We start from the raw sequence: 9,417 nt of genomic DNA, 5'->3' as shown, positions 1-9,417 counted from the left end.
GAAAGGACCCAAGGATAGGTATGATAATTAGGTTTCATTGGTGGTTCTCATTCACCTGAGCCTTATTAAAGTTCAGATCACAGAGCCCTTCTCCCAGATTTTTATGCAGTAGGTTTATGGTGGTACCTGAGAACTCCCATTTCTAATAAGTTCCTGGGTGACGTCAATTCTACTATCAAAGGATCATATCTTGAGAACTATTTGGGTTAGATGATTTTTTACATCCTTACTCTTTATTTTTATGAGCTAGATGTACGTATTCTAAAAACCAGTGTCTGTGCCATTGAGATATTTCCCCATTCCTAGTTCTTGAGCTGGAATGTGTCAAGTTCTGATTATATGGGTGCATCTGTAATAAATGACATTTGCATAGCTCTGGCTTTTTTGTTGTGCCACCTAGAACATTTGGCCAATTAAATTATGGGGCATTAGTCTGCTTTATAAAATAGCCTACCATTTCTGATTTTATCCTTTTTTGTAATGTTCTGTTTTTTTCATAGATTGATCTATATTTATCAGTTTTATAGTGGGTATTACCAAATTTGAAAAATGAAGTAGTTTTCCAGAGATGGTGTGTCTTAGTCATTTAGTAAAATGGCTCTCTCACATATAGGCATCACCTATTGGAGAAATCATTTCTTGGTTCTTTGTGGGTTTATCTCACTGTAATTGCCAAATGCTAACTCTCTTCAACTCCCTTTTTGGGACTTTTTTTCCTTTTAGCCAACAAAAGAAAGCAACAAAAAAAAAAAAAAGAAAAAAGAAACAATTTGTGTACCTTACTACATCCAGGCTCTGGGTCAACCCAACCAGAAAGAAGTATTCTCGTCTCAAATTGTGTTGTTCCTTCATTCTTTTTAATTTCAGAAAATATGCTGGAATAGTTCTCTGTGAGTGCTTGTGTGTTTTGTAATTGTAGGCAAGGTCAGACAGTGTTTGTACAGGTTCAAAATTGCTTTTATATAAACAAAGATAAAAACCATTTGAGAGAAGCATTTAAGAATTAGAAGGTTTGTAGTCAATATTTAACAAAGAAAAAATTCAGCTTAGCAAAGATGACAGAAATGGTTGGGGTAAAAATAAGTACTTGACAAATTGGACCTGTTGGATTTGAGGTGGCAACCTGCAGAGCAGAAGGATTTAAGAGAGAATGGCTGTTTTGTCATCAGGTGTAAGCTTTGGATTGAAAACACTCTCAAATCTAGGTAACATAGTAAAGACAATGGAGTGTTTAGGGAGGACTTACCTGGAATTCAACTAGGTGGATATTAAATGGCAGACAGTTTAAATGGCATCCTCTTTACAACCAAGAATCTTTAGTAATGGCATTTGCTTTCTTTAAATTAATACATGAACCGAATTTCTTATTTGACTTTTATTAATCTCCATTTTCTAAATTGTCTTCTTTCAGACCTCAAGTGTAAGGAAATGTCATTCAGATTCGGCCAGCATCTTATCAAGCCCTCTGTGGTGTTTCTCAAAATGGAGCTGTCCTTTGCTCTCATGAATAGGAAACCGGTCGTACCAGGACGTATCCTTTTCTTGTAAGAGGATGAAATAAAAAGGAATGCAACCACACAGATGCAAGGTTGGCCTTCAATGACTGTCCACCCAAGGTAAGCAAGGGACCTACCTCCCTCCGACTTTGGAGAGACCAGGTAAGACGTTATTCATGTTTCTTTGAATCTAGTTGATGGCACCAGTAATATGCTTGATCAGTGTTGCAGAAGTTGTGAGAAGAGTTGCTTAGCAACTGTGGCTTTGGAGGTGAATTTTTGCTTGAATTTTCACTGTCGTAGCTGGGTAAATAAAAAGGTGTTTCTAAAATTGGCCCAATGAATATCATGGGTACTTCATATTCATTTTATCCATTGTGAATTTTAATGGTAGGTTAGAAATTGGATTGCGAATTGTGATGTGGAATTAAGGGATTACATGAGAATTTGAATCTTTGTTTCATTACCTCTTACAGGTCATTCAAATTGTTTTAATTAAATTCATACATGTATACATACTTATGAAAATTGTTTTTCCTGTTGTGATCAGAAACGGCATTTTCTCCTGGGAGAAGACCTGGATTCTAGACCATTGTCTAGTGTTGCTAGTGGTAGAGTTGTTTTATTTCCTTTGAAGGACTTTTCTTTCCCCTTTGGACTACTAGGAGCTTTACTCTAGTTTGCAGTGGGAGTTATAGGAATTGGTGAAACACTCAGGGGAGCTATTTTTATGTTGTTCAAAATATTGCTTGGGTTGAGGTTGTGGCTCAGTGGTAGAGCACTTGCCTAGCAGGTGTGGGGCACTGGATTCCATCCTCAGCACCACATCAAAATAAATAAATAAAATAGAGGTATTGTCTCCATCTACAACTAAAAGTTTGTTTTTTTTTAAAGTATTGCTTGTGATTGTGTACATGTGAATTTTATAGTGGCTATTCAAAAATTGTTTTCTTTGTTATGCAGAGTACAATAAGAATCAAATGTCATATTTTAAGATAATTTTTCTGTACTAAGATGTTATTTGACTTGGAAGTGAATGAATTCTGAAAGCCCAGATATGCCAAGATTTTTTTCAGTTATGATTTATAGTATTATATATGTTCAAAGTATCTACCTTTATGAATAACCTTCCTTCCTAATCATTATAAGCCATTAAAAAAAGGGACAGATAGAAAAGCATGTAACAAAATACAATTGTGATTATATGATAGACTTCCAAATTCCCTGAATCCAAACTTTAATTAATTAAGTTTTGTGGATTTACAAAAATCATGATCAATCACTAAAGTGGTAAATAATGTTATGTGAAGTCTCTTCATATTGGTTTGTTTGCAAGAAGTGCCCAGTGTTTCTGAAGACAGGAACAATGACAGCCAAAACATTTCTGTAATCAGTGCACTCTGAAAGGCTATTTCACATCTACAGTGTTGAAAATGGTCTTGGGGCCAGTAAACAATATATTCAAATGATCCTTTTTATGTGAAGATTTTGGAATTTTTTATTTCACTTTACCTTTGTAAACTCTGTTTGGTTATAACTATGAGAAGCATCTTAATAAGATACTCATTTGCTTGCAGATAGCCAGTCTTTTGTTCTGAGATTGGGGGAGAATTGAAGCTGTGGATAGCTCTGCTCACTAACATTTTATAAAATGAATGGGAGAAGTCCAGAGTGGGCTTTTTGTCTTCCCCTGGCATTCTATCCAGCCTGCCTTCTAGCTCTTTGGTGAGGGTCATCTTGACTTTAGCAACCTCCCTCTCTCTGGGCTCCTCCCATTTAGCCTCCACCCTACTCTGAACCACAGCTCTGATCATATTACTCTTCTGTTCCCTTGCTGGAAAATAAGTAATGAGTCTCTGTTTTTGTGAAGAAAAAGTCCTCACTCCTTGGCCTGGTTTTTAAAGCCTTTTATCGTCTAGACCCAATTTCCCTTCTTTCTAGCTATTTCCTAAAAATGTGTTATACTTGACCATAGTTTCCTCTGCTACTCTCTCTACCTCTAGATTCTCCTTGCTTTTTTAAGTGAGGTGTGTTCATAATTATTCTTCCATGTTAGGTAAGATATATGGCATCCTCATTGTGATGCTTGGTTCCTTGCTAACATGTTGATTAATCCAAAACTTTGCTACTCTGCCTCATGTCAGAAGTGTGCATTCTTTTGTTTCTGCCCAGAATTATTCCTTCCTGCAGTTAGGATCTACTCTTTTTTCTTTAATTTTTTTAATTGTATATGGACTCAATGCCTTTATTTGTTTTTATGTGATGGTAGGATCGAACCCAGTGCCTCACATGTGCTAGGGAAGAGCTCTACCATTGAGCTACAACTCCAGCCCATAGGGACCTACTTTTGTACAACTCTTTTGTCTTAGCATCACAAAGTACAACAGTGACTGAATTCAAAGGGAAACTATGAACACCAGGAACATATTGTACTGTTCAGTTCATGGCATGGGAGAGTAAGGGTCTGTTAAGATCCCTTTTTCATATTCCCATGCCCAAAGTCCAGTCTTGTTATTTGAATTTTTTTTAGATTTATGATTTTTTTATTATTATGACCAAGTCATATTTTCCAAACTTCATCCTTTGTCAGTTACAACTTGGTTTTTACAATTACGTGTTATCCATGTACTGAGTTAAGTGTAGAAGCAGTGAATTAATTAATGGCAGATAGGAAAAGATGCTTTTCCCTTTCTCTCTGCATGTAAATTTGTCAGTGGACAAGTTTGTATTTTAAGGACAGTATTTTGGCATCTTCATGTAAAGTTAGACCATTTCGTCTTGTAGTTTGGATTTTTTTTTCTACTTAATGATATTCAGGCGACCCTTGGGGAGTGTGCTGTCATTGTTCCTGTCTTCAGAAACACTGGGCACTTCTTGCAAACAAACCAATATGAAGAGACTTCACATAACATTATTTACCACTTTAGTGATTGATCATGATTTTTGCAAATCCACAAAACTTAATTAAAGTTTGGATTCAGGGAATTTGGAAGTCTATCATATAATCACAATTGTATTTTGTTACATGCTTTTCTATCTGTCCCTTTTTTTAAATCTCATGAGAGATTTGGAAGTGTTATTTATCTTTGAACTTGTGTCCTTGCTAACATTTGCTACCCACTCCAACCCATTTCTTTTATGTCTTTGCTCCTTGACTTTTTTTTTCTAATAGCTTTTGGACTAGGAAAGGAACTGTCAGATCAGGGGCCGAAGATATGCTTTTGCAATAAGACTTTTTTTTTTATTCTTAAAAAAAGCCACTTCAGTCCCTCCTGGTCCTCACCTAATGCAGACACTCTGTTCCTTGCCAACAGAGTTTAAAGCCCATTGAATATGCTTTGGCCTCTGTGGTGCAACACTCTAGAAGAATATGTCAGAATATCTTTAATCCATTAATTTCTTGTTACTGGAAAATGTTTTTTCAGGGTTTCTTGGTGAGAGAACAGCATCACTTTGGAGAGGGCATCTCCAGGATTTTGCAGCAAATGCTGTGTTCGTGTGTATTGCTGTACCCCAGCTATTGTTCATGGCTTAAATAAATTTGAACCATTGTGGTTCATACTATTCTTTATGCCCCTCCTCCCTCACTATGCTGCATCTACCTCCCCACTCTAGTTGAGTGTGAAAAGTGAATTTGAACATGAATGGAATCCATTTGGGGACTGGGGCTTTTATTATAAATAAAATTATTCATTTGTTATGACCCGTAGTTTTCAGCAGACAGGGTATTGATCTTTGGATTGCTATTCAGAATGACAAAAGGTGCTCTAACATAAGGGAGACATGGCAGCATTTGTGGATGGATTGAATGTGGTGTGTCATGACAGAGACAAACCTTGCTGCTGGCTGTGCTATATTAAACAAACCATTTGTCAACAGTTTATTGAATCAGTTATTAAAAAAAGAAGATTTTTCCAAACAGGGGCATCATACATAAAATGTTATCAGAGCCAAATATTGTTAGCATGATGCATGGAGGGCAAGCTTACAAAGTGTGTTTGTGAAGAATAAGATGAGGTAACTTAGTGGACATTTCTGCTGATGCATTAGAAACGGAGTTTGAAACAATGGAATCTGAGCTGGAAGAACCAACCTTAACAGATAAAAAAGAAAACTCTGACAAATGTCTCTTCATACATAATTTTACCTTTGCAAATATGCAGTGAAATGTTTTCTATTTTCAGATCACTACTACATTTAGTATTCCTGAAATAAATAAAAAAACTAACAAAAATTACATCATTACTTAACAAGGATTCTTATGAAATAGATAAAAGTGCCCTTTCAGTCCTTCCATAAAAATCAGAAATATTTGTCACTTCCCAAGTGGATTGCAATCTTGTGATTTCCTTTAATTGTTCAGGAAACCACAGTTATTAGTGATCTGATGATCTGTCATTTCTCAAAAATGTTTCTTTTAAAGCCCTCCTGATGTGATTCTGCAATCTGTATATGGGCTAAAAATGGGAGTTCATAACCCACTTGAAGCAAAGTGTGAAAGATGATATATCAAGAACTACGTAATGTCTTGAACAACCAACAATAAAAAATTAAAAAAAAAGAATATTAAAATAAAAAAAAACCCTCCTGTACAAATAAAAAGAGCACAAGTACTATTTTAATATACTTATCACTAAAGATAGAGTTGTTCTCTTAAAATTGACCTAAGCACATGTCTTAACTCTGCCCTGTGTATATCAGCTAGCTTAAATACTTGGGTAGAGATGTTTGAAGATGAACTTGCTGTCCTTTGGCCTGAGCTGTAGTGGGCACATAGGTTTATTTGTGGTCATATGGTCATATTTTTTTTCTTCTTTTGAAAAGTTGTGTTCAAAGATATGAATGTAGCAGTGATTGCTCAGGTGGATCTATTTTTTCCCTCCCCTTTAGAAAAGATTTCCAGACATCTACCTACCCTGGGCTATTAGCATACATGTGCCCAGCTAGAACCAGCTTTCCCTGACATTTGTCAGCAAGAACAAAGGAAGTGGATGCTTTCATCAGTCTCTGAGTTGATCAACCTCTGTTTTCAGTGTCTAGGATATGCTGGAGAGGATCCAGTCAGTCCCCATTGTAAGTCAATCATTGGGTGACCTTTCATCCTCCTTGATGTTGATCTGAGAGATTCCTGTGTAGAAAACAAATGCTTTTTATCCCAAATGCCAGCTCATTAGTTGGTAGTGAGCTAACAGTGTTGAGGATGATTCTCAGGCTGTGGTGGGGGTAAGCAGGGTGTGACTCATAAATGCCACAAGGGAAAGAGGACAATCTGTTTTTCTCCAGTGTTTGAAATTTCACAATGATTACCTTGGGTTGATCCATTTCCATCTGTGTTAGATACGTGGTGGACATTTTCAAACTTTTGGAGACTTACATAAGTTTAGCTCCAGGAAATTTTATTGTGATTTTTTTAAAAATGATTTTTAACTACCCATTCATTTTCTTTGTTATCTCTTTTGAGACTCCTAAGCATTTGTGTGCTTCTGGGCTACTCTTCTAGATTTCTTATTTTTTTATTTTTTATTTTTTTTTTACCATGCTACATTCTTATTTTTTACTTTTGTTTCTGTCTCTTTTTGTTAGATTTCTTGAACTTTCTGTCTCTGGTAGATTTCTTGAACTTTCTCTTACAATATTTTTATTGAGTTTTTCATTTCTGCTGTTTTTAATTTTCAGTTGCTTGTTTTTGTTCTTAAGAGTCCGTTTTTTAATAGCTCCTTTTTCAGAGGTTTCATCTCTGAAATATTGGTGATAGCTTATTTAAAATTTTCTTCTCTTTGTATAATCTCTTCAAGTTGATATTTGTATTTGTTTTCACCTTTCTTTCTGTTAGTAGCTTTTTTCATGTGTCAGAGCTGTCAGTTCATTAACAAATTGAGCATGAAGCTGGTCAAGTTTAAATTTCATCATTGGGTATTCTGGGACTCACCAACATCAGAATCTGTGAATTTTCTCTTTTGCAGTCTTGATTTCTCAGAATAGAATCTTCTAGTCTTCTGCCCGGGAAGCAAAAGCACCTAGCTGCCAGTTAAGGCACCTTCTGTTTTATACTCTGCAGAGGATTTGTCTCTAGACTCCTGCTGGGTCAGAGAGAGAGGTAGTTACTTAGGGAGAAACTGAGAGGGGATTTATGGGTTCATTTTTCAAACAGATTTTATGCTAGTGCTCCTAATTTTAGAATCTACTTAGTCACCTTCGGTTCTTGAAGCAACCCATGCTTTGTGAGAATTCTTTACCCACTGCTGGCTTGAGGTTTCCTTTTTCTGATTCTACTAGATCACTGCCACTCATCCATCTGCTTTCCAGCTTCCAAAATCTTATTTTCATTGCATCCTTTTCTATTCTCCCTTAGTAAGTTTAAGAAAATATTTATTTACTGGACTGGGACTACAGCTCAATGATAGAGTGCTTGCCTAGCATGCTAGTTTTGATCCCCAACTCTGCAAAGAGAAAGTAAATAAATAAATAAATACATAAATTCATTTACTGAAATTTTAGTGAGGTTTGAAAGAAAGTGAAGTACATGTATATATGGAACTTGCCTCTTTAACTCTGAAATTCCATTGATATTTGATTAATTAATCAGAAAATAGCAATATTAATACTCTGGAGAAAAATAACATAAATCTATGTGAGATATCAGTAAATAATCTGTGTGTGTGTGTGTGTGTGTGTGTGTGTTTTGTTTATTTGTTTTGCAGTGCTGGGCTTTGAATCCAGGGCCTTATACCTGTTGTGCTTTCCCCTGTCAGCTACATTCCCAATTTTTAATCTTTTAATCTTTTTAAAAGGGAGCATTACTAAATATTGGAAGTAACTCACTGGGCAACTATAGTATGTAAGATACATGTTTTAAATATCAAGGTTTACTACAATAGAGTACAAATTATATGTATACCTTTAAAGTTGATATAGAGAATAAAAGAGTTAGAGAACATTTGGTCAATCCAAAGATAGCATAAATTGAATGCAACTAGACTAAACTTGATAGTTAAAGAGAAATTAGAAAGTTAGATTTTTTAAAAAAATCTAGTGTATTATATATCAGCAATTTCCAGTATCTACTACCTTCAAATTATAAATCTGACCTCATATCACCACTTCTATATACATCATCTGAGTTCAAGCCATTGTCATTTCTTCATGAACTACTAAAGTAGACTTTAAAGTGCATCCTGTGCTTCCACTCTGGCCCCTGCAGTTCACTCTTCACATTGCAGTCAAGGAGGGATCCTTTAAAAAATGTAAAGTGAGACATGTCACTCCACCACTTAGAACTCTACTTCTAAGGCTCCTAATTCACTTAGAAAAAAAATACAAAGTACTTTTACTTACTATGGCTTCCTAGGTCCTAATTGATCAGGCCTGTCATTACTACCATTGGCTTCCTTGCGGTTTATAGAATATATGAACATATTCCTATTTATACACTTTGTTCATGCTCTTACCAATAATTTGGGTGTTCTTCCTCTAAGTACTCACAGTAATTGGAGACTTTATAAGTTAAATTGGATCAAAACACATCCTAATGTGGCAAGAAAGAATCTTAGAAACAGTGTTGGCATCCAGAACTTCTCCATGTTTCATCTGTACTTGTGTGCACATGAATCCTTGAAATTATAAATAACTTTTGATACTGAGTAGTAGCCTAGATTCTGATAAGTCTGGATTGGCAGTCCAATCCTTTCTGTTATGTTTTTTTTTTTTTTTTTTTTTTTTTTTTGGTATTCGACACAATCAGAAATTATCTTTTTTATCTGTTTGTCTATCCCTGGCCTCTGAAATACAAACTCCCTGAAGGCAAAAAGGTTATCTGTTTTGGGTACCATTTAATCCGTAGCATCTAGAACAAAACCTAACATTCTGGTTCATGAACCTGCTATACTGCTTTTTATATGCCTTATCATATTCTCTTTGCAAT

Source organism: Marmota marmota, unplaced genomic scaffold (genome assembly GCF_001458135.2).
Source record: "Marmota marmota marmota unplaced genomic scaffold, marMar, whole genome shotgun sequence".
Lineage (NCBI taxonomy): Eukaryota > Metazoa > Chordata > Mammalia > Rodentia > Sciuridae > Marmota > Marmota marmota.
Note: the sequence above shows the minus strand (reverse complement) of the source record.